Raw genomic sequence first — 24701 nt, 5'->3', positions numbered from 1 at the left:
CCTGTTGCTATGTGGAGTCTGTAAGAAGAGAATGCAATTTTGTTCTGTTTTCATTATTTTCAGCAGAGAGCTGGAACTCACTTTGACTTTATCCTAAATTCACAGGTGGTAGGATGCGTGTTTCTTTGTATATAACCAGTGCTTATAACCAACTGTATGAATGAAGTGATAAGACAAAGAAACTTTTAAAGTAAACCCTTAATGTAGTATATTTATATACTCTTAAATATCAAATATTTACTTGTTATATAATACAAACTAGAGTGATTTTGTTGAAATGTAAATCATATGCAATATAGTTTATTCTCTCCTAGGAAAAGTATTCATGGTGGATACTTGTCTTTATTCCCTATCAATTGTTCACCATTTTATAACATTTTGTTATCATTTTTTTACTTCTTATATTTTTAAATAATTATTAAAAATGTTAACCTGTGCTATTGCTAATAATAACTATCAGTGACTTAATTCTGGTTCTCTGAGGGGAAACTTTCCTTGTTATGTCTCAAACTAGATCCTTTTTCTTCACCTTTTTTTTTGCATTCTGTTTCAGTGTACCTACCATAAACGCTTTGTTTTCATTTTCTTTCTGAAAAGGTAAGTTTCTAAAGCTTTCAAACACATAACTCATATATGTGTCTTGAGAAATAGTTAGATACAGTGAAGGAAATTTGATATCTTTGTAATGATAATTTAATGGCTATACTACTTGATGTTAGGACATTTCTCAAAGTAAAATAGTCAGAATAAGATTATAATGTGTGCAGTCATTAAGAATATTTGATCGGCATCATATGAATCATATATTAAAATGTGTTCTGACTTAAATTTAATGCATTAGCTTAAACAATTCTCTATAGAATAAATAATATCTTGACCTAGATTTTGATTATTATCTTTCATTCAATCCAAAGAAGACCTTCAAACTCACTTGCCTGAGGCACTTGTAAGCTCTAGGTTTTTCATGCTCATGAAAGAAAGATAAGAGTTACTGTTGAGAAGTGAGAAATCCTGCAGTTAAAAACTCAGTGAGGGTTATCAGTTTGTATCCTTTAACTAAATCAATCCTGCCTTTGTAGAACCTTAATTTGTTATTATCAACTTATTTGCCTCTTCAACTATAATCCATAATACTAAACTGATTGTCATGTGTTGGCATTACTATGACTAAAGTGTAAGAGACAGTGCTGTGTTCTCAATGTTTCTGTTCCTTCAAAATTCACATGTTGAAATAGTGACTCCAAAAATGATGGGATTAAAAAGTGTGAACTTTGGGAGGTGATTAGGTCACAAGGGCAACACCCTCATGAGTGGGATTAGTGCCCTTATAAAAGAGGCCTCAGAGAGACCTTTGTCCTTTCTGCCACATGAGGACATGGCAAGAAGGTGTCATCTGTGAAACAGAAAAGTGGACCTTCAGCAGATAACAAATCTGCCAGCACCTTGACCCTGGGCTTTTCAGCCTCCAGAACTATGAGAAATAATTTTTTGTTATTTATAAGCCACCATTTTGTGGTATTTTGTTATAGCAGCCTGATTAGACTGAAACAGAGGATAAAGTTTAAGTGTATTCCATCAACTAATTTTATTTTGGAAGTAATAATTTCTAACTACTAAATTGAAATTGTTATTTAAACAGGTATTACTAATGTTTGAAACCCTGGAAGGTAAAAGATTACTTAAAACCAGTAAAGGGTGAAGGTCAGCCAATAGAGTAGGTTTCTTGGGGCTAGATCAATGGGTCAAGTAGAATGAAGAGGCAGTGGTGAGGGGGCTGTGGGAATGTATGTCCCATGTGGGAGCTGGCCAAAAAGAGGGCTGCAGTGGAACTTGGTTTTACTACATCTCCATCACCCCCGCTATTAAATGTTTATTTTATATTTTACATATGCTGTTGAACATAGTGATAATAGCCTACTGATTTAAATGTTGGCAAAGCAAAATTCTCTATTTTCATTGTCAGAAGAAAGTTTCTATGTTGATTTCATTGTTTTAATTATATAGCACATTAACACTTCCTCCTTCAATGATTTTCATCCTATTCCTGTTTTTAACTACAACCAGTATTCGAACTACTTCCAAATATATATAACTCATACTGAGTTCCAGATCTGTTTATTCAATGGCTTCCTTGACATTTCCCCCCGAATATCTAATTGACATCTGAAATTGAACATGTCAACATAGCACCCTGATTTTTTCCTCTCTCTGTTTGTTTCACCTGAGTCACTTAGCTTTACCTTTCTTGAGTTCTCCATTTCAGTAAAGGCATCACTGTAGTTCCAGTTGCTGAATCCACATAGCTAGCATTTGGTGAACTCTGTATTCAAACTTTTTCCTGACTCTTCTTCTTTGTGACCACACTCCATTCCTACTACCTTAATCCAAGCCAGTCTCTCCGCTACCAACTGTCTTACCTAGACAAATGAATGCAGCTGCCTGCTGAGAAGTCTCTCAGTCCACATTGTCTCCTTATAGTCCACCCTTCACAAGTAGCTAGGGATCTTTTAAACACGTCAAAAAGATGCTATCACTCTCTTCTTACATATCTCCAGTGACTTTCTAACACACTTCAAATAAAATCCAGTTTCCTTAGTATGGCCTAAGGTTCTATGTAGTTACCCCTCTACTTCACCTTCTCTCCCACTGGATCATTCTACCTACAAACAAATGTGTATTCTTGCCTCCTGGACCATTTGTTTGTTTTCTGTGTTCTGTAGCAAATGAGTAGAAACTTAACAACTTACAACCACTTATCTATTATCTCATCATTTCTGTATAATATATAGCTTAGCTGGTGCTCTGCATAGTGTCTCATAGGGCTGCAAACAAGGGGTTGGCCAGGACTGGGTTCTCATGTGAAGGTTCAACTAGGGAAGTGTTGCTTCCCACTGGTGTGCTTTTGGAAGCACTCAGTTTCTTGTGGCTGTAAGAGTCATGGAAGCTTGCTTTTTCAAAGCCAACAGCAGAGGGAGAGAGAGACTAGAGTAAGTCTGATAGCAAGATGGATCATCACATAAAATAATTACAGGAGTGACATCCATCATTTTTGTTATGTTATATAGGTTGGCTAGAGTAAGTCACAGACATCAACTACAATCAATGGGATTAGATCTTCTAAAGATGTGAACACTGGAATGAGGGAATCATGGAAAGGTACCACAGCCAATGCACCAATTCTACTCCCACCTCCAGAAGTTTGCCTGTCCTATCCCACCTACCTGTGATGCTCTCCCAACAGATCTGTACCTGACTTCTCCATTCCATCATTCATTCAGGTTCCATTTCAAATATCATTTCACATGGTGGCCTTCTCTAACTATCCAATCTAAAGAGACATCCCCAAACACACATATGAGTGTGCACATGCATGGGTACACACATACATCACTCTAATTGTGTTACCTTGTTTTATTTGATTCATAGCCTTGAAACCATCTTTTTTACTTATTTACTGTCAATCTCCCATTCCTCTCAATAGAGTTTAATGTTCAAAAGGCCCATTAAATGGAGTGTTTTTTTTAGTACTATGTTTAAACAGGTAGAAGTGGCATATAATAGCATAACTAAGATTGTTGGATAAATTTAAAGGAATATTGGAATAAATTGCTTATGCCTCACAATTTTATTTGGGATAAAGAACTGAATTATGAGATTCCTATCTGAAAATCAAAAAATAAAATTGATCGAAACCTTGTTCTGAAAATCAGTTTGCTAATGTGACTAGCAATGTGTAAAAATCAGTACTTGGAAGATTAAAGTCTGAATTAGAATTCGTAATTATTTATACCTTCTTATTGTAAAAGGTTTACAAAGAAAAAGCATAGGACTTATAAAATTTTTATTCTTCAATGATAATTATATTCCTAAATTTATAATACATATTTATATGAGGATCAGAGTCTTCACATATTTATAGTAGCTTGCCATTTTGTAAATTTTGCAGATTCAAGTCACAAAATTTCAACTTTGTTTAAATAACACATGTCTTTTCAAGCTGGAAAAATAAACAAATTAAATGACAGTAATACTCATTACAACAAATACTGAAGTAGGCTATTCTGTAGAGTTTTATGGGATTTTCGGATGGGAATTTCATAACTCAGTTCTTTATCCCAGTATTGGGTAGAAACACTAGCTCAGTGTCTAGCTTACAGCTTTGCTGATGCAATGACAAATATTTACTAGTTCACCAAGAAGCAATTAGGAAGTAGAAACTGATTTACAATGGTCAACATTCTAAAGACTAATGTTTACATACTAGATTGCCAGTTTATGTTCAAATCTGTATTCGACAAGGCAACAAATCCTAATCCCTTAATTCAAGACAGAACTTCCTTTTTCAACGTTTAAAGCAAACTGTCAGTCAGAAAGTCTACTGGCAAGCACAGAATTAGAAAGGAGTCAGATACCCTTAAAAGACATGTCTTCTGTGCTTTGGCCACCTATAGGATTGCACTACTCTAGTGATGTCTCTGGCTACATGACTAGAATTGGCCTTTGGAGTCAGCCCTAGCGTCTCTGGACACTGCTGGAGGGCACTTGGTCTTTCTCACACTCTGCCTTCTGCTGTTTTTAGCAATCATGACATTATCTCTTCTAGGCAACTTATATAGCAGTGGAATCTATTATAGGCACAATTTTCTAAAAATACGTCTAGGTCTTTATAGCTACAAGTCCTCAGTCTCAGGGGCAACGCTTTTACAAGCTGTTTCATACGATGGGCTGTTTTTATAGATGCTTGGTCTTGCCTATAATACTTGATTTTTACAGCTCTCAGTTTCAGCTCTCAGTTTCATTTAAAAACTTCTTCCTTTCCCCTTCTCAAGCCCTTCTGTACCCTTTTTGGTACCTGTAGCTTCTGTGAACCGACTATATGTGTGGCTTTTTACTTATTAAATAATCATATGCTTAGCTAGTTTTGGTGGCACTAATAGGGAAAATAGTTTCATTACAAATTCTATCAATATTTTAGGAGAATAAGCTATTGGAAAACATCTGCAATTTTCTATCACAATTTTCAACTTATTCTCTCTGAAACAGAAAGTAATGAACGGAAAAACGGAAACACTGAAATAAACATTTTGGGTGTGAACTTTCTTGAAAGTATTTTATTCTCCCTGCATTGTGTTGCTGAAGCAGTACACAGATGTGGTCTTCTGGAATCTATGTGTTTAGCGATTTGTGTGATGAGATGTATGTATTAAGAACACTGACAATGGCAGTTTAATCTTCAATGATACTGCTCTCTCTGTCTCATCTCTCATTCTGCATGTTTAAAAAAAAGGAGAGGTGATTTGGAGAATTTCCGAGGCTTATTATGTATTTCAAGTGAGACACTCATTGTTTTGTCTTCTGATAGGAAACCACTAGTAATTATCAACTGAGCAAGATTCTGCTTAAACAAAACTATGCCACCTACTATGAATACTGTGCAAAATTAAGTGGATAAAGTAAGTCCATTTTATTGTGGTAAGCTCTTACTCGGTTAAAACAGCCTGGTCAGATGTGCTTCTGCACATCTAAAGGTCTATTCTTTTCACAGAACTTCCCACCATTTCAAAAGCAGTTTCTAGATGAACTATAAAATACTGTTATTCCACTTGTTGGGACTGGCAAAGAGCCAACTTGAGCAATGGGAGAAGCACATCAGGAGTTTTGGAAGGCAGGAAGGGGAGGCTGAACAGCATGCTGAGACCATGCTGTTCTTTCTGGAGGGAGGAAGTAAGTGAGTGAAAGATACACTGATGAAGGGCAAGTGTAAATATTAGATCTGCACATTAACGATGTGAAAGGTGCAGGGCAGTTAAGCAGATGATATTAGAAGTGTCAATAATGCATACAGCTTGCTAATCAAATTGATTGCAATTGTCAGTAGGTGGTAGCCAGTCAGATGATATGGGTTATTAATGATATGATCTGGAAGAGTCGCGAAGAGACCACTCACCTTCAGAGGACTCATTCCCAACTGTGGGACCTCACTGCTCAAAGTCGGTAGCACGTGGTGATCAGTAGCAAGGACTTTGGAGTCAGAACACCTGAATAAATCCTAGCTCTGTCATTTATCATTTTATCATAAAACCAAAACAATACAACAGAACTGGGTACATGCTGCATGGCAGGTAGCTTCCCAAAGCAGAGACAGGGCTACTCCTGCTCAGACCTAAAACAAAGTACTCAAACTGTACAGGCAGCTGGCAGATTGGTGCTGGCTTCGGATGCCTTCCAGAGACATGCATTCAATGCAGGTAGTAAGAGCACTTCTCCCCCAAAAGTCTGTCAAATCACCCATTCAGAAGAGGCAGAGTATTAATCAGGTTCTTATTTGCAAAGAGCAGAAACCAACTCTGGCTACTATAAGCAGATATAATTTCATTAGAATCATATTGGGTCTTTCACAGAATATTCACAGCTGGAGAACAAACTTGAAGCCTACAAAGATGTCATGCCTCATAGCTGCCTCATAGCTGGTCCTGTGAACACTCTGGTGTGCTGGGAACTCATACTTCACCTTGGACTTCCAACTCCATTACTCCTGGCCTTTAGCTCTATACAGTGCTACCTCTGAAAACTGGGTCTGGGGACTACCACTGCTCTGAGCCTTGCCAGTTCTGTATAATCATTATGTCTTTGCATGACTCCTTTCTGGTTCAGACGCTGGGGCAAACGCACCTAATTGACTGAAACTGGCAATGTATCCATGACCTCAATGCAACAAAGTCTGGGAAAGTACCTTTTGGCATATTGAGCTTCTGTAAATGAAAGTGGACTCTTCATGGGGTACAAGATTTCCCAAATATAGGTAGAAGGTACAGATGCTGCATAACCAAAAAGAATGCCAAATTCCCACTATGATCTACCCCTCTGGCTGCCCAACGTCGACATACACCATAATTCTCCTATTTAAATATTCTTTTCCAAACCAAAACCATGACCATTCCATTCTCAAAAGGGGTCAACTAAAAAATCTCATTTGTTACTGAAGTTGTATCCACATGCATGATTGCTCAGTAATGTCCATTCTTTCTGAAGTTCTGGTATGATCTCAGTTCAATATTCTGGATAGGTGGTGCAAGTTTTTTTCTACAACTTGTCATGCATCTTAAGTATGCAGCAATCTTCCTTCTCCACTATATGTTTTCTTTTTTCTTTTCTTTCTTTCTTTCTTTCTTTCTTTCTTTCTTTCTTTCTTTCTTTCTTTCTTTCTTTCTTTCTTTCTTTCTTTCTTTCTTTCTTTCTTTCTCTTTTCTTTTCTTTTCTTTTCTTTTCTTTTCTTTTCTTTTCTTTTCTTTTCTTTTCTTTTCTTTTCTTTTCTTTTCTTTCTTTCTTTCTTTCTTTCTTTCTTTCTTTCTTTCTTTCTTTCTTTCTTTCTTTCTTTCTTTCTTTCCCTCCCTCCCTCCCTCCCTCCCTCGCTCCCTTCCTTCCTTCCTTCCTTCCTTCCTTCCTTCCTTCCTTCCTTCCTTCCTTCCTTCCTTCCTTCTTTGAGCTGGTCAAGGTTATTTATCTGATGGAATAACTTCAACATTCATTCCAAATGGATACAAGCCCTTGGTGTTCCAAATCATATGAGATTGTTGTGGTCTTCTAATAATTGTAAGCATTAGATTTGGAAGTTCTAGAAGGCACTCCAGGACCCCCCTGGGGTTTCATCAATAATTTCCCTTTTCTCTTGATGGTTCAGATTAATCATCTTATCTAATACCAAAACCTCTTGGAGGAGCTCAAGATATCAGGTGGCAGACTCAGCATCCAACTCAATGGAATCAAACTTGTGTCCCTTTGTAAAATCATTTCTCCCTTTGGTACTAAGAACTCAGCACATTCCAGAGTTGTGTTGCTGAGAATTTCTTCACACCAAATATTAGGTATAATATCAAACAGTGACACTCCCTGTTCTACATTTTGGTTCTGGAATTCAAGTATCCTGGCTATGGGAAACAGCACAATACTCTGATTTCTGGTTCAGAGTACATATTATATTCTATATAATATTATATTATATTCTATAGGACTACACCCTAAACTTAGAAGCTAGTGCGTGGCAGCTGGAGCTCCGAGTCTTCATTTGTTTCCTTCTGCGATATCACGTGTTTCTGGATGACAGGTGATGTGTAAAAGCAAAAAATTCATGAACATCAACAAACCCCCTTAGTCCTTCCCCTAAAAGTCATTTGTGTTGTGGCCATAAATAAGACATTTGTAAGTCCATTGATGATGTGGCTCTCAGTAGCATATCCAATAGGGAAGGTAAATTCATATGCAGAATACACGTCTATTCTTGTTAGGGCAAAACACTGCCTTCTCTATCACAGAAGGGATATAATATAACCAATTTACTACTAGTTAGTCTGTTGGTCCTCCCAGGATGTGGCATCCTATCAGGAATCAGGGGTTGGTCACCATTTCATGCAAAGTGGGTTCTCAGCAGTGGCAAAGGCCACGTCATCCTGGTGAGGGCAAATTCTTGTTACTGTGCTTATTCATGTGTCATCTCCATTTCTGCCAATACAATCATGTAGTTCATAAATCATTGAGTAAGCACTGAAATAAATTGACCTCCACTGGGCAGGAAATTATATCCACCTGGTCTTTTAAAGCCTCTTCTGCCTATTCTGGGTAATTTTTTGGTGAACAAGAGGATATATCTTTCAATGTTCTGACCCCAGGGGGACTAGGCTCTACCATTTGGAATTCTGACCTTGTATAATATGACATAAATGTTGAAGAGAATTTAGGGAAGTTTCTAGATGTGTTGGTCATGGTCTTTCAAGAAGTAGATGCAAAAATGGACTATACCTGCAAAGATTTTATTTGAGAAAAATGCCCATTTGAAAGAAATTAGGGAAAGAGATGAGAAAGCTGAGAGCCATCAGACTGTGATGCAATTTTGACCCCAAATGAAGAAGAGGAAATGGTTAAGTGGAAGTACCCTACACTGCTTAAAGGTTTGGGAAAGCCTTAGGAGAATTCTTAAGCAAAACTTAGCCTTCAGAGGAGTCCAGTGTCTCTCAGGAATTGGTTTGCATCTGTACTCCTGCTGCACACAGTCACTGGCTGGAAACGACCCAGAGGAGGCATGGAAGCCACAAATTTCTAAACACAGTATCTGGGGCTCTTGGCTAATTACACTCCCTATAGTTAGTGGTCTGTGAAGTTCATTCTCACGGTCACTACAATAGAGACTAGATCTTCGCCTATCTAATTAGTTCAGAAATAAAATATGAAGATATTATTGTTAAAATTGTCAAAAGAACCACTATAATGATCTTTTAACACTTTGGTTTGTCATATCCAAAATTCTGCCTTCCTGGTTAGGTTATTGCTATGACCTGAATATGTCCCCTAAAATTCAAATATTGAAACTTAATCACCTATGAGATAGTATTAAGAGGTGGGGTCTTTAAGACGTGATTAAGTCATGAGAGAACAAGTCATCATTCCAATAGTGGGATGATGGTCCTTACAACAGGGCTTGAGGGAGTGCTTTCTTCCATTCTTTCAACATGTGAGGACACAGTGTTCATTCCCTCAGGTGAATGCAACAATAAGACAGCATTTTGGAACCAGAGACTGTGCCCTCAGCAGACACCAAACCTGCTGGCATCTTTATCTTGGACTTCCCAGCCTTCAGAACTGTGACAAATAAATTTCCTGTTATTTACAAGTTACCCAGTCTGTGGCTGTCGTAGCAGCACACACTGACTAAGAGTGTTACTAGCAGTTTCATCAATATTCTATTTTCTCTGACAGTTCCTATAATACTTAAAAATTTTTGATAAACCACATGACCCTCTAATTACTACAGTAATTAAGAGAGTAAAGTTAGAGCTACCATCAAGAGAAGCCAATGGTTACTAAATTGGCCCTCAGAAGATGGTCTTTTTCTGGATAGGCCACTCTTGCCAACCTGTTTCCCCTTTTTGCAGGTCCAGAAGTTCTGCAGTACACAGAGTGGGGATCAACTGTAGTAAAGGCTTTAACCCAAAGAAACCAAATTCACATATGCTGATACAAAAACCAAATGTCAGTACATTAACTTACAGTGAGAGCATAATTTTGAGTAAAGCCTAAATATTTATGCCATTAATTAGAACATACTTTTCATCCACTTAGAAATCTCTACATGGAGAAAAAAAAATTATATCTATGTGGTTGCTTGGTGAGCATGGGATAAAAGGAAAGGAGTTAATTAAAGGCAGTGTGATTTAAGAGAAAAGCTTTGGAGTCAGGTAGACCAAGGCTCTTTGTAGAATACTCTTATAACTAATTTTATCCATATAGGACTCATGACTTTTTTATTTTATTTTCTCTAAATAATGAGTTTTATTTTAATCTGCTGGAGGGGCATTCGTAGTTCTCCCGTGTCCTGACTGTAGCTAATTCTATAAAATCAATATCGATTATAATCTCAAACTAAACTAATGAATACGTTATGACGTGTTCAGTTTTTTATTGTCTTGGTTGGAGCTCAAAATTTCATATTGCTACATTGTTTCATGGCTGGCATTATCTTTCGCAGCTCTCTGCCCTTGCATTCTAGAATTCACATGTATCAAGCAAGTCATTCTATTCCAATCTTCAGTACCTGGCATACCTCTATTTATTTTTCAAGGCTCAAAATCACATTACAAGCATTATTCCCTCTGTGAAGTCTTCCATGACCTCTCAACTTCCAACCAGTCCTGGGAAGCTAGATGGTCCCTCCTTGGGGCACCAACTGAGATGTCTTCTGTACAGAGCTTATCACATGGAACTCTGGCTATGGGACCAGGCTGATTCAGGGAGGAGCATCAGCCATGATGGTCTGTGCTGTGCCAGATTCCACTGGACTAAGTAGTTATGCAAACTGGCCGGAGGCAGGTAACTAATGGGTTGTGAATGCCAGGAAGGTCTGAGATCTGTGCCCAAAGAGCAACAGTCAGATCTGGGTAGTGAGTTTAAGGCCTTAAATAAGAAATTAGGAGCAGAGAGAATTTGGAACACATTGGGGAGTGGGGTGGGAGACAGGCTGTGGTAGGTGGTCTAAGACTTAGGTCATTAAGAAAACAAAGATATCAGTCCAGTTCTCTCTGTTCCTGGTGCAAAGAGATCGCAGGAATTAGAGGCAAATAAATATTTGTCTCTTTTGCATGTCTGTCTTAACTTCTAGGCTGTGAGTTCAATGAGGACACGGCTTATTTTCATATTCTCACCCTAGCAGAGTACCTGGCTGGTTGAAATAATGGATGGGTGGATGGATTTAGACATTCAAATTCAGTACTTAGGGTTCCTACTCCATATTTTTTCTCTGTTATATCTAATTCAGCTTTTATTTGTACCCTTATTTTAAAAATTGTTTCCCTGAGACTATAATGAAAGTTATAGTAGAATTTTACCAAATGTGACATTTGTCATCTTGTCTATAACAAACTCTAAGAAATATAATTATATTCTATATATTTTTCATAAATTTTGAATTTCCTTTGCATATACACAATTACTTTTTTGTCCTTGGAAAATGAGAAACAATTTCGTAATTACATTGCACAAATATTAACATGTCTCTTAATATTTAAGAATGCCATTTGTTACATATAAGTAGCTGGATATAATGTACACACATAATTAAGATTTAAAGATATTTGGACAACTATTGAAGTATATTATTTTGTAGATATTTGTCTCCACCTATAGAAAACATTGCCAATGTAATTTTATCAATTACACAGAGGCACAAAATGATGAAGATGAGTAAAATTAACAATAAAGTATATTTGAAGATTCATGTTCAAGTAGTATTTTTAAAAATCAGCAGATTTAGCAATCTGAGACAACAGAATTGGACCAAAACATGACCCAAAGTATGAAGATGCTAAAAAAAAATTGATGTTTAACACCCACTGATGTTTATAAGATAAATTTTAAAGTGAAGCTGATTCTTTGTGTACTTTGGATTTAAAAACAATATGATTTGTATACATTGAGAAAAAATACCTAGGAAAATACATTGAGAAAAAATAAATAAATAAAACGAGGGAATGCAGATAAGATGCCATATGAGGTAACCTAGATTTTCAAGCTAGCTTCTGATGGCTGGCTTTCCAGGGCTTTTTGGGTGTTGATAGTTTTTGTTTTGTTTCTTATTTGTTTGTTTTTGTGTCACCAGGCAACATCTCGGCTAACTGCAACCTCCATTTCCTCGTTTCAAGTGATCCTCCTGCCTCAGCCTCCTGAGTAGCCAGGACTACAGGTGCACTCCACCACGCCCAGCTAATTTTTCGTATTTTTAGTAGAGATGGGGTTTCACCATGTTGGCCAGTATGGTCTTGATCTCTTGACCTCGTGATCCACCTGCCTCAGCTTCTCAAAGTGCTGGGATTACAGGCGTGTGCTACTGCACCTGGCCAGACGTTGATAGTTTTAAGGAAATAATTTCTCAGACCTTTGACTTTCAAATGTGCTCCTTTCCAAAATCGCCGCCTAAGGACTATATGGCCTCAGTGTGCTACTTCTCCTTTGCCAGTCCCATTTCATTTTACAAAGTCCAACCAAAGGGACACTTTGGGAATGCATAGTTAAAAAGACTATTTGCTGATTCTCCCTGATTAGATCTTTAAAGTTATTTTTGTAGATTCTTCTAAAGACAAAACACTTACTACAATTACAAGAGAGTTACATATGTAGGTAAAAATCTATAAAAAGGCTTTCAACTCTAAATTCAGTAAAAAGTTATTACTTGCAAGCATCAATAAGCAAATGGTTTTTTTTGTTTTGTTTTACCTTAGAAAATGTAGTGTAGTCCATTGTTTATGTAAGATCGATAAATATTGACTTCTCCACCTGACTTATTATACAAATGGAAAATATTTGAAACTCATAAAATATTTTATAATATTTTCAGCCAGGTCAACAATACACCATCATTTGATACTGTATAAATAAAATATTTAGGCTTTAATTTCTTAAACCAATTTTATAAAATCTCTATGTAACAATAGAAAAATTAATGTAATTGTTAGGCAGGCTCTTTAATGCAATTTATCAAATGAATCTGAGAGTTTCAACCACTTCTTTAGAAAAAGTGTAACATTCTGAAAAGTTCTGTGTAACTGATATTATCTGTAATTAACACCTACTAGTTTCTGTTTGTTAATTAAATTTTATCTCATTTGTGCCATCTAATGCTTTCTAAATTATTGTGTAAATTAGTGTTCTTTGGTTGTAAGTAATAAAAATCAACTCTGGCTACCTTTAGAAAAATTAATTCATTGGAATAATATCAGGGGCTCACAAAATCATTCAAAGCTGGAAAGCCAGACTTGAGAAGGGTAGCTATCAAGGCAGATCCTGGGGCTAGAAAATAAGACCTGCAGTAATTCTCACAGCAAGGTGCAAATGCAGAAGTTATGAGAAGCTAATTCATATCAGATTCCAAAATCCAAACAATAGGCAAATAAGCATTTTGCCTGGTTGTGCAAATTTCAGCAAATTATACTTCACTTTGGAGTATTCCTCCATCTAACACTCCCCCCCACAAAACAAAACAAAATAAAACAAAACCCAAAAAACCTTCATTGAGATGAAAGACTCCTGTGTTTTCATAAGATTTATATCATTTATTTTGGCATGTATTGATAGTACCAAGACATGTAGGGTGCCTGCTATTTCTTGCTTTCCAAGTCTTTTAGAAACCTATCAGTACAATGATGCCACATGTTATTGCATAATATGGTAAGATAATTAAGGTCCCTGTGGGTTAAATTGCAGCAAAGAGGCAGGGTTGATGGGTTACAAAGTTGGAAAGCAAAAGTATACTGCTATCCCTGCTACATAAAAGCAAATTACTTCTATTTTTTCTATTTATCAAAATGTAGGGGAGAAAGAGTATATGCCGTGTATCAGGTTGCTCCAGGACAAAAGGCTGTATCAGGAACAGTAGCACATTTAAAGTTACCATCAGATCAACATATTCTTTTTCAAGATACATGTATTTTGTCCAGCTAACTCAGAGATAAAACATGACTATGCTAGGAATGATCACCCCTAAAATATTCAAGTCTGAAATTCCCCTGGAAATTGTTACTTTTGATTTACTATTTTGGTAGGAAAGTGTGGGGTTAGCTTGCTGTTGGCCTGTGGTAGCTTTATGTTTATCTCCAAAGATGGCTGGAGCCACAGTACTCTCTTTCAGCCAAGATAGAAATGAAATGCACTAGCTAGTGATATATAACATGCTATTTAAATCCTGAAGCTCCCTTGAATGCACCCTGTATGAGCTTGTCTACATTGCTCTTTAAAAAATACAGATTAGTAATCTTCACCTGTATTACCTGATATGTAGACATGTTTTGGCTATGTAACCAGTGGAGTATGAAAGATCCCTTGTTATACTTTTGCTGTGAAGATGAAGTGCATTCTGAGCGACAGTGGGAGGATCAAAGAAGTTGCACCTGGGTGTTCAGGACCAACCTGAAGTTGCCTTGTGCTTTCTTATTCCTGATTCTCTGTAGCCTTTGACCATAGGAATCTTTCTGAGTAAATATCACCAGAGTCTAGTGAGTCCTTTCAATTATCTGACCCAGAGCCTCTTTGACCTTTTCTTTAAACTATAATAACCTTTATGCCATAGGTTAGATGGCCACTAAAAAATTATGCCATTTTTGCATATATCTATAGACTCAGAGGAATAATTATAGGATGGGCTCAGAGTCTACTAGGTTTATTTTAGAATTAAAAAAATTAATTTACCTGGAATCTATTAGTAAGTTTGTTCTGGATCCCTAGAAGTTAGTATTAGCTCAGAGTTAGTGTCTAATGTCAGGCATTCCAAAAGTTGTGGATATACTCTTTTCCCTGGTGCAGTTACCTAAGTAAATAAATACAGTTACCTTTGAGAAAAAATAGGAGAAAGATTCACAGTGTGCACTTGTGATGTTATTTCTGGACCCCATGGTTCAGAGCTCTTTCATTCAATGTTCTATGAGTCTAGTCTTAGAACATGGTGAGGGACCAGTACTCTCTACACTCCACTGTGGTAACTCAGGTCAGGCCTCTGTTTACCAGATTTAGGAGACTTTATTTTCCCCTTTTCTCATACAAATCAAATTCTAAGTAGATTACCCATTATTTGATTTCTAACAATGTCATAACCAATTAATCATAATTGTAGATCTCTGCAGATCAGGTCATACTAATTAACACTATGGCATGGCTGTATGTTTATGGTAAATATCCCATGAGATTTGATAATCTAGCCTTTCTTTCCTGGAAACATTGTCTCTCCCTTGAAGTCATGGTGCCCGTTTCAGTTTAACATCTCCCAGTAGCGCTATTAAACAAGGGAAACATGATGATAATGAACTTATAAAGTCTCTGGCTTTGTAGATCTCAAATCCTTGAGGAATGGAAAATTTCAACATGGTCTTAAGGGAACATAGTTAGGAGGTAAGACATAATGATGTATGCTAGCATTCCTGTCTCTGAAAGACTTAAAATTAAACTTTTCTCTTTTTTTTGGCAACACAGCTTACTTTAGAGTTGGGAAGGTTTGCATTACCCAAAGCAGAAAAGTGTCAAATACACTTAGTCACCCAAAATAACACATGGAATTTAGAATCTCTGGAAAATGCACTCATTTGACAAATTTATTTTTTCTAATATTGTATTCCAACCTTTTTTTGAAGAATCCTCAAAAATCTATTCTGAAAGAAAACAATGTTCTTAGAGTTTTACTGATATAAACCAGCAAATTCATCTCTCTCTGTGTCTCTCTCTGTCTCTCTCTCTCTCTCTGTGTGTGTGTGTGTGTGTGTGTGTTTGTGCGCATGTGTGGGTTTACAAGAGCCTCCTCAGATTTGGATATTTAAAATAGTGTCCCCTAGGACATGATGGAATTCACTTCTAATTACAGATCTGGATAGGTTGGGTAAATAAAAATGTATTGTATTTTTTCTTCAAGAGAACCACCTTAGGCAAAGAAGTAGCAGTATCTTCAAGCAAGGAAAGAACAGTTATATCAGTCAAGAACGGGGAATTTTCTGAGCAAAGATGCCTCAGTGGAAAATGCTTAATAGGGGCTTTGCACTTTAGGCTACTAAGTCTTCTCTGAATATGCCTAGATAGCGCAATTTCCTTTGTTAAAAATTTAACCACTAGGTTCCCCATTTGACCCCCTCACCCTGTGCAGGCTTTCTTTGGATAAGATGTAATAGCTGGATCACCAGTGAGGCAATCTTGGGAATGGAATCCATGTGTAGTGAAGCTAAAAACAGAAGGAACTAGGAATCTGACACCATGGAGTGTCATTCCTATTCTGTAGTTTGCTTGTTTGTTTGTTACTCATAGCTGAACCTAATGCTAATTAATAGAGTAACCAAATACAATATGGTATATAACACATAAATTTCAACATTAACAAAAGAAACACTTTTCCTGGAAGAAAAGATAATTTAACAAAAAAAGACAACTTTGAGGTACTGTTCCACCATAAAAAAAAATGAGATCCTGTCATTTGCAACAACATGGATGGAACTGGAGGTCATTAGGTTAAGTGAAATAAGCCAGGCACCGAAAGATAAACTTCACATGTTCTCACTTATTGGTGGGCACTCAAAATTCAAACAATTGAACTTATGGAGATAGAGAGTAGAAGAATGGTTACCAGAGGCTGGGAAAAGTAGTGAGGGGGTGGGGGTGGAAGTGGGGATGGTTAAGAGGTACAAAAATATAGTTAGAAAGAATAAATGAGATCTAGTATTTGATAGCACAACAGAGTGACTGCAATCAATCATAATTTAATTCAACATTTAAAAATAAGAGTATCAGTTGGATTGTCTGTAACACAAAGCATAAATGCTTGAGGTGATGGGTACTCCAGTTACTCTGATGTGATTATTACACATTTTATGTCTATATCAAAATAATTCATGTATTCCATAAATATATACACCCACTATGTGCCCACAGACATTAAAAATAAAAAGACAACTTTAAAAAACAAATTAATATATTCAAAGATAATTGCAAACTATTTCATTCATAAAAGAAGAGTCTATAAAGAAGGAGCAATCAGAAAGCAAGAACGCTCAAAGACTAAGAATGTGACTCCTCCTATGTACAAAAAAATTAATTGAAGACTAAAAAGCAATAATGTCAAAAACTTACAGACTTTAGAATATAAAGGCAAAAAGAATAAAAATCTTTTTAAAAAGATCAAGGATAAAAACGACAAATCTAGGGATCTGCATTCACTAAACAGAATCTTAAAGAAATAATAGAAAAAATTTGAGACAAGGGAATTATAATTTAAAAAATTGAAGACAATTATCTAAATCTAAAGAAGGATGTGAGTACTCAGCTGAAGAGTTCTACCATAAAATTCGAGAACAAAAAAGATAAAGAAAGTAACCTAAAAATGCCTGTGTTGAGGGGAAAAACCAGGTCTACGACCATCATTATGACCATTAATTGATATCTAGTCTTTTAGACACAGGTGAAATCGCAGATATCTGCTTTCTTAAAGTTGAGCATGGCTATTTCAGTTGTGGCCAACGAAATGCGAAAGTGATGGGTATCCTTTTGGAGGAAGCCTTTAAAGCTAATGTGCAGTCTACTCTCATGATCTCTCTGCTATAGACCAGCCATCCTCCAGGCTGGCAAAGGTTCTCTCATATTGATTCTCCTGTGACATAGCATGGAGCAGAGCCCAAGGCTGACTTGTGATGGTGACATACTGTAATCAATAAATAAACGTTGTTGTTTTAGGACGCACAGATTTGTGGTTGTCACCACATATGGATCTTACTATTACATCACATACAAAGGAAGGAAAATAAAATTGCCCCTAGACTTCTCATCTCGAACACTGGATACTAGAAAACAGTGAAATAATACCTCCTAAATTCAGAGGGAAATGATTGTTAATTTAGAATGTGCAACCCTACCAAAAGATCGTAGGCAAAATAAGGATATTGTCAGACATAAAAGAACTTCAAAATTTTATCTCATATGTTCTTTCCTAAGATGTTACTTGGGGATGTGTTTAGTAAAACAAGAAGAATTCAGAATAATTTTACTGTAGAAATTGATGATCGAGATATCAAAACCACTTTGAGAACAATTATGGGGAGTAGTTCAGATGGTTTGGCTTGCACTAGAAAATTATCACTTGCTTCTTTAGGGAGCTGACCTAACCTAAAATCATTTCTCCAGAGAAAGATTGGAAGAGGAAACTTTACAGGTTGTCATGTCAGTAATAGTATTCAAATTATCAATTGCATCACCTGACCTTCTCCCTAGAATTCTAGGTGGGGAAGATTGAGGAAGCAATGAGAAGAATTACATAAGGAAGAATCTGTTTGAAAAACCACTCTATTCTGTCATTCATTCAGTTAATTCAAAAAATAGTTTTGAGCACATACTGTATACTAATCCTTGTACTATTCCAGGGAATTCAGAAAACAATAAGACAAAGTCTGTGCTTTCAAGGTACTCAAAATCTTTCAGGCAAGTTTGGTTCCCATAAGCCAAACACCATGCAAAGTTATACTGATAAAATAAAGGTAGGTCTAAGAGAAAGGAGGCGAGAGGAGGAGAAATTAATTCTGTGAAAGGTACGGGTATTCTGGAATCCTCAAAGCTTTCAGAAAGGCCTGAGTCTCTAGATAAAGTTGCACCTGAATCTGGCATCCTTTGTTTGCCGTCAGTTTCCTTTTATGCTTAAGCCCGTTTGAGTTTCCTGTCACTTGCGAACAAAGTTCTCTAACTGAAGGAATTCTATGCTAAACAGAAGGAGAAAGAGAATTAGTCAAATAACTTATAGTGAAAAAACAGCAAGTAGGAGAAATAAGTCCAAAGAAGCAGGAAGGAACTTCCTAGAAAGCCAACTAAGACAGCCTCCTGTGAGAAAGGAAGGTGAATGGAATTCACAAACCTCTAAGTCAGAAAAAGCAGCAAGGGGACTGGAAAAGAATTCACACAGGTCACAGTGGAGTGTGTTAAGGTGATGCTGAAATTGGAAAATAAACTCATGAGAATAGAATGAGAGTCTTACTGGTGTGGGGGATGGGTGGAGCCCAGTTACAGATGGTCACAGTCATCATTGAATGTATAATGTAAACTTACTTGGAAATAATTTAGTAACTTGTGACAGCAAATCAGATGTTAGAATGAAAGTGTGGTTATGGTTGATATGCTTGTACTCCAAATAGAATCGATTTATGGTTAGTAGAATGATTCGTGTGAGCAATATTGTTGACTCATTCTCCTACAATGCGTGACAGGAGACAAAGAACAAAAGCCTAACTTTCCAGCACTTCTGTATTTTAGAAGTAACAAGTGGCAAGCCTCACTTTCTTGCCCCATATATATGAGGGAATGAGCAAGAAGGCTCACTTCCTTGCACTCATTCTGAGAGGAGAGATGGCATGATGGGCCAAGATTAACAGGATGATATTTATTTAGTGTAAATATAAAACCCTGAGTTTTAGGTAAAAATGCAAAACGAATAAGGACAGATGCAGGGAGATTCTCTTAAAGAGACCTTGAGTATTTAGCGAACCACAATTCAAAATTGAATTGTCTGTGGGGCCAGGACAGGAAAAGGCATTTGTGGTGGGTTCTGACTGCAAGAGAGGCTGAGGAAGAGGAGAATGAATGACTTAGCTAGATGGATAAATTGGCTTCAGGTCACGGGGTCATGGATGCCTGGCTCAGCGTTTTCCTATCAATCCTGTGGACAAAAGGGCAATGAAGAAAAACATTGAGAATGAAAGGCCACGAAAGAAATCAAAGTGGCAAATTCGAGCCCCTTGGGTTATGTGAAAATGCCTAAAAGTGAGCTAACTTCTGAAAGCAACCCTGCTTGAAAAGCATCCGCTGTCTGGGGGCCCCGCCCGGTCATCAGTAAGCTCCGCCCCTCGCCAGACTCCGCCCCCAAGCCCGAAGAGTCTGGGAGCTGCTCCAATCCCAAGGCCCGGTTTAGCCTAACCCCACCCCCGGTCGTCCCGCCTCGCCTCTCTGTTTCCCTGGAGATGCTTTCGGCGTCCCCTCTCTCCGCGCCGGCGCAGCCAGGCCTCGGAATCACTAACAGAGGAGGGGGCGGCGCCGACGCCCAGCACCTGCCGCCGGTGGGGGACTCACTTCAGTGGAACGGAAAACTGGAGTTGTTTCCCTGGGCGAGTGCACCGAGGTTCGTGACTGCAGGGGCGAAGCTGGGACAGGACCTCCTCAGTTCCTTGGAGAGGCGGGCTGTTCTTCAGGCAGCCCCTTCCCTGACCCCCTACAGCCCTTCCTCCATCAGTCTTTCTCAAGCTTCCTGAGTCCAGGCCCTTGCCACGTACCTCAAGAAACTAATTGAAAGAGAAGTAGGGAAAGGCGCCAGTTCCTCTTGTTCCCCAGTTCACCTGACCCTCTGAGGGAAGTGAACAACTATGCATAGGATAAGTCCTTTAGTCCTGTTGAGAACTAGGTGGGAACAGAAAAGGAACTGAGATGCTCTCGGTTTTTGGCAAAGATAACTCTATCTTGTAAATTTGAGAGAGCAAATGGTAATCCCTAATGTCACATTTGTATTGAAATACATCAATACATATACATATTTCAGATGTTTTGGCATTTCGCTGATTTAGTGATTAGTTTCTCCTATAGGATCTATACTTGGGGGTTTTCTTTAAAAGTTCATCTAAACTTAGATGGTAGGAACTTAGTATTTGTTGTAAGAGTGAATCTTATTCCATGACTTGGGGCGGGGAGAGGAGTTACACTACTGACTGATTTTAAACTTCTTTTCTTCTTTGCTATTATTCTTTGCTTCCTGATTTTCAGGCTGAAGTCTATAAGCCTGGAGAGACCATCAGCAGTAATCTGCAAATGTAAGTCAAGTGAAATATGGATTGCCTTCAGACTCTTTTCCTGCTTGATTTTGTGATTTAGCCATCGATGTCAGTTGGTAGGAAATGTGTTTTCTATTTATTTTACATAACAACCTATCTAATTACCCACGAGAGAGTGCCAGAAGTGTCAAAAAATTATGATACCAGGAATAAACATTATTAGTGACTCTTCATAAATTTATTTATTTTTTACTTAGGGAGCATAGTGATATTTCTTCTGTAGTTTTCGTTAAACTTTCGTAGTAAAAGAGCTTGTGATAATAGGAAAAGTTTGAATTCTTATGAACGATTTTTAGTAAAATCATACTTGTTTTGAACTCGTGATGATGTACAATAAACTCGCTTACTGTGCTTTACTGGCTTTATTTCTCTCATCTCAGTTTTTACTCCAAAGTGACTGAACCCTGGAGACACTGGTCAGCCTCAGACATAGTCATTCTCCAAGTAGCCTCCGTGTACACAGTAGTAGGCCTCCCTCCTTTGTGTTTCCTGATAAAGGCATCTCTGGGGATAGAGGGAAGGAGGGTTACTCTTTGAAGAATTTTACTTGGGGGCCAAAAATTTAAACTCACACCATGGGACACATTCAGCCTGACCTAGCACACTCAAACCTTTCATCCTGTATTTCTCCATTCTCATTTGTCTTTGCATGTGGGGGCCAAACTTAGAGATTGTAACTGTGATACAAGAGCCAACCAGCAGATCAAAGGGTGCACCAAATCTCTTCTGAATACCAACAGTGGAATGGCTTCAGGCGGCCTTTTGATCTTTGTCTCAGCACCTGATGGTGCCACACTGCAGCACTGCCCACTTGCTGGCACTGGGGAGGTGCCTCTGGGTCCTCCTAAGAGGCCGATTCAGCCTGAGCTCCTGGGGCTAAGCTCATTCTGGTGCCAGCCAAAGCGGTATCTTTCATTCTTCTTTTTTCTTACTCACCTGAACCTGAGCAATTTCCTTTCCTGCAGTCACACCTATCTTGTGTGTTTTCCCCTGAGATGTAGATCTAGGAGAACTCTAAGGAGGTGCCATAACTGATGGCGATGTGCTCCATTTATGCTACAGGCCTGGGTCAGTCACCTCATAGCCCTAGTCCCATTCTTCATTGTTGAGTCTAGGCTGGAGCTCACATGGAAACTGAGAATGCTGTCTGACCAACACCAGGAAAATGATGCAACTCATATTAACAAAGACCAAAAGGCTTTCTTTACAGGTATTTAATTTAATGTAAGTACCGCAAACCCTGCTTGAACTTATAAGGCATAAAAGATGGCAATTACTTAGATAAGAAAGTAATTTGTTACAGGACCCCTTTAAATATTTGGTGCATTCAAAATATTAACTGTGTCATAAAATTCAGATCACACATTATCTGTTTTGTAAAACAAAATACCTTATGTGGCCATGTATTGATTCTGAGAAACAAAATTCTCTTTCCCGATAGGCATTGACAAGGCAGGATGTGGGGTTCAGAAACAAGGAGAAAGCCTGTTCAACTTCCACCCTCACTCTAAGCTTAAACTTTCCAACATAGTTTGATTGAGCGATATTTTTTCCAACATGCTTTTTTTTTTCCACTTTATCATTCAGCTCTGATAACTTTTTTCCACTTTATCATTCAGCTCTGAGCACCCCCCATTCAGAGTTTGTGCCTTGAGGCTTGCCAGCAGGGCTTGCAGTACTTACATTAAACTAAATTTAAGAGTAAAGGTGCTCCTGCTGCTAATGTTCTCAGATCAGAGGAGAGCAAAATGAAGGAACTGGCAGCTGAAACTTTAATGGTAGGAAACGTTGACTCAGAGTTTGAAAAAAAAAAAAAAGAGCGCAGTTGATCTGTATGACAAAGAAGACATACCCCTCTCCATGTATATCATTTGCATTTGGTTTCTATTCGATCTCAAGTAAACATCAAAAAGGATAAATTTTATATAACATGCTGGTATGCCAACTTTGGTGAGGAGTTATACTCACCTGGATGAGCTATGTTGACTGGATCAGCACCTCTGGGGGCTGCTCTCTTTTATCTGTCTACAAATAGCTGGATATTCTTAGTATTCAAGGAAATTGCAAGCACTGTTCCTCATTTCGAACCTCCTTAGTGAACTCTTCAAAGATGCCTGCAATTATGAGGAGATTACCCTGGCCCCAGTGCCCACTGCATAATGCTTTGGCAAGTCAAGGGGGGCTTTTAGAAAAGAGTCTAAAATTTATAGATGATGGAATGCCCCAAATAAGGCAAACTTAGTTGTTTTCCTCTCTCCCTTTTGAAATTTACTAGGGCTACACTGGTCTGGGTTAAGAACTTAGATCATTCAGATGTTCACTGTAACATTGGAAGACTCTGAACTCTGTGGAACAGTCTTCATAGCTCCTCTGAAGTAAGCTCTTGGGAGGCCCGTTTGGGGAGCTCTGGTGTCCCTTCAAACCTCACATGAGTCATAACTTCTTACCATATGCTCTGTATGATGTCGCCATTTAGTAAGTTCTTGTTATTCCAGTAACTCAACTATTTAATGTAACATCTAATCAGAAAAATAGATTTTTAAAATTAAAAAAATTGTCATCATGTTATGAAGTTATGAGGGTAATATAGTATGTTTCTAATGTTCAGTCTGTAGGAGAGGACTAACATTTGCTGTTTAGATTGTGCACTTTAAAGCTACAACTGCATAAAAATAAGTGGGCATTTTGTTTCATAGATTGTATCATGCCTTGATAAGCTGGTAGTACTGGGATTCTATTATATTTAAAATAAACCACTGATCTCCATTAAAATTCTCTTTAATTATGTAAAAAATGATTTTTAGGCCAGGGTAATAATCTTTTTCAGTAACACGAAGCTGTCTGTTTACACTGAATTTCAGAAGATTTTCTTTCGTCTTAGTGCTTCTCCACCCCCACCTCCACCATGGCTTTGTAGCACTAGAGGAATATTGGGTCTCAGCCATCCACAGGTGGTTCTATTTCAGGTTTGACTACATCTCTCCTTCTCTACTCCTACCTAAGCCACCACCCTCTCTCCCCTGTATTTCACAGGAGATTTTGAGCTGGCCTCTCTGCTGTCTACCCTTTCCCCTACTACAGTCTAACCTGAAAGAAAAAGTCAGAGTGATCCTTTCAGGATAAAAGTCAGATCGTGTCAATTCTATGCCCTGTATCCTCCAGTGGATTCTTACCTCGATGAGAATAAAAGCCGGTTTTTACAGTAACCCTCAAGACATTGCACTGTTGGGACACCCAACAAAATTCTCTGTAATGTCTTTGAGCTTGTCTCCTTCTGTTTTTATTCATCCCTTTGCCATTGGTGAGCATTTGGATAGTTTCTAGTTCCCTGCTTTGTTTTCCAGTAGAGAATCTTATCAACATCTGAGGTTCTATGTATTTTGCTTATTTGTGTATTGTCTTTCTCCATATTTACCCCCATACTGCAAAGTCTGTGAGATCAGAGACTTTTGTCTTTTTCTTCACTGCTGTATCTTTGGCACCTGGAACAGTGCCTGGCACCAAAAAGGAGCTCACTAAATATCTGCTGAATATATTCAAGGCCCAGATTTTATTGTGATTTTCCCTGGGTCACACAGGTAGTAATGCTGAAGATAAGCCATTTAAAACCTAAAACAAGCCTTTCAGTTGCTTGGTGAAGCTAAGAGTACAGGTCAAATCTGGTGGACATAGAGGGGGTGAGATCAGGAGCCCCTGGCCTTTTGGATGCCTCTCTATTTAACAGAAGCATGGGTTCTTTTGCATCTGAGAGCCCTTGCACCATGTAACAGTTTTTCTATTCTAAGTTCACAGACATCATGTCCCTATGTCCCTTTGGAGTAAGATTTAGAT

At 37.9% G+C, this 24701-nt stretch overlaps 1 protein-coding gene and 1 long non-coding RNA gene across 4 annotated transcripts in view; one reads left to right on the top strand and one right to left on the bottom strand.

The window, feature by feature from the left end:
* Positions 1-24701, bottom strand: part of LOC140712106 (uncharacterized) — a 41425-nt gene that overhangs the window by 9676 nt on the left and 7048 nt on the right. The window contains exons 2-5 of the long non-coding RNA XR_012093556.1: positions 22839-22984; positions 14728-14845; positions 8401-8499; positions 3222-3328 (exon numbers count right to left, since the gene is read on the bottom strand). This is a non-coding gene — a long non-coding RNA (uncharacterized lncRNA). The remainder of the gene's footprint in view (positions 1-3221; positions 3329-8400; positions 8500-14727; positions 14846-22838; positions 22985-24701) is intronic.
* Positions 20012-24701, top strand: part of TTC29 (tetratricopeptide repeat domain 29) — a 254589-nt gene continuing 249899 nt past the window's right edge. For 2 of the 3 annotated variants that reach the window (XM_037992745.2, XM_037992737.2), the window contains exons 1-2: positions 20012-20167; positions 20803-20849. The gene's annotated coding sequence lies outside the window, so the exon portion shown is untranslated. Of the gene's footprint in view, positions 20168-20802; positions 20850-23145; positions 23246-24701 lie in introns of all 3 variants that reach the window. The other variant, XM_037992744.2, reaches the window with a different exon arrangement.

This window comes from Chlorocebus sabaeus, chromosome 7 (genome assembly GCF_047675955.1).
Source record: "Chlorocebus sabaeus isolate Y175 chromosome 7, mChlSab1.0.hap1, whole genome shotgun sequence".
NCBI lineage: Eukaryota > Metazoa > Chordata > Mammalia > Primates > Cercopithecidae > Chlorocebus > Chlorocebus sabaeus.
Note: the sequence above shows the minus strand (reverse complement) of the source record. Positions and strands in the feature narration are given on the sequence as shown.